Source organism: Sapajus apella, unplaced genomic scaffold (assembly GCF_009761245.1).
Source record: "Sapajus apella isolate SASKATOON/1434 unplaced genomic scaffold, GSC_monkey_1.0 scaffold101, whole genome shotgun sequence".
Taxonomy (NCBI): Eukaryota; Metazoa; Chordata; class Mammalia; order Primates; family Cebidae; genus Sapajus; species Sapajus apella.
In genome coordinates this window covers 1,354,179-1,355,241 of record NW_022437041.1, presented here as the reverse complement: position 1 = coordinate 1,355,241, position 1,063 = coordinate 1,354,179, and the positions used below count along the sequence as shown (strand labels likewise).

The following is a 1,063-nucleotide window of genomic DNA, read 5'->3' as shown; positions in this document are numbered from 1 at the left end:
AGCGTTCCAGGTTTTGGTCATTCTAATAAGTGTGTATCTCATTGTTTTAATTTGTATTTCCCTGATGACATATGATGAGGAGCATCTGTCATATGCTTATCTTCCTGTAAATCTTCTTCTTTATTAAATGTATCTTTTTAAAATTGTCATTTTCCAGCTCCTCACTGCAGCTACGTCCACCCTTCCCTTCTCTGACCACTTTTGCAGGCTTCGGGGGACCAGGGACCAAACTGGAGCCTGGCAGCTCCACTCTGCTAGCAGCCGGGGAGAACAAGTCACGATTACAGATGATCACAATTAAGTGCCTGTACTTGGGGGATCTGCAAAGTGAGGAGACCCCAGCTCCTCACTGTACAGGGTCTATTTGGCAGTGACCTTGCTCTGGTGATATTCCTTCAGTCTGAGGGAATTGATGTTGATGAAACCAGTGGCATCGATGGCATCGATTGGCTCCTGGTCGCCCTGCATGTTCGCGTTCACGCTCACCAGCTCCTCGTTGTAGGGCAGCAGTGGGGACTCCCAGTGGAGGAGGTACACTTGGCCCTTAAGATGACACCTGCACTTTCCCTTCCACCGGCTCCTGGGACTTGGTGATCCAGCGGTGGACAAATTCACACTCGGCCGTGCCAGAAACTGGTGTACACCAGCTCAGCCAATGTCAAGTCCAGGCCTTGTTTGATTTCGGGCACTTTCTGATCCATGGTGAATGCCTGGATGTCTAATGAACATGGTAAAGGATGCTGCCTGCTGCGGTCTGGTAGATACCTTGGGATTTCATTCCAATGAAGCGGTTCTCCACAATGTCAATACGTCCCATGTCGTGCTTGCCCGCGACTTTGTTCAGGTATATGAAGAGCTCCAAGGAGGTCTGGTGGGTGGTGCCATCCTTGACGTTGGTCACCTTCATGGGGACCCCTTTTTTGAACTCAATCTCAAGGATGTCAGGGGTTTTGGCTCCTACAAATAAGTGAGAACATGTGAGGTTTGTCTCTCTGTGCCTGGCTTATTTAACTTTTCTTTCTTTTCTTTTCTTTTCTTTTCTTTTTTTCTTTTCTTTTCTTTT

At 47.8% G+C, this 1,063-nt stretch overlaps 1 pseudogene; it reads right to left on the bottom strand.

The window, feature by feature from the left end:
- Window positions 1-360: 360 nt before the first annotated feature.
- Window positions 361-1,063, bottom strand: part of LOC116536531 — a 2,808-nt pseudogene continuing 2,105 nt past the window's right edge.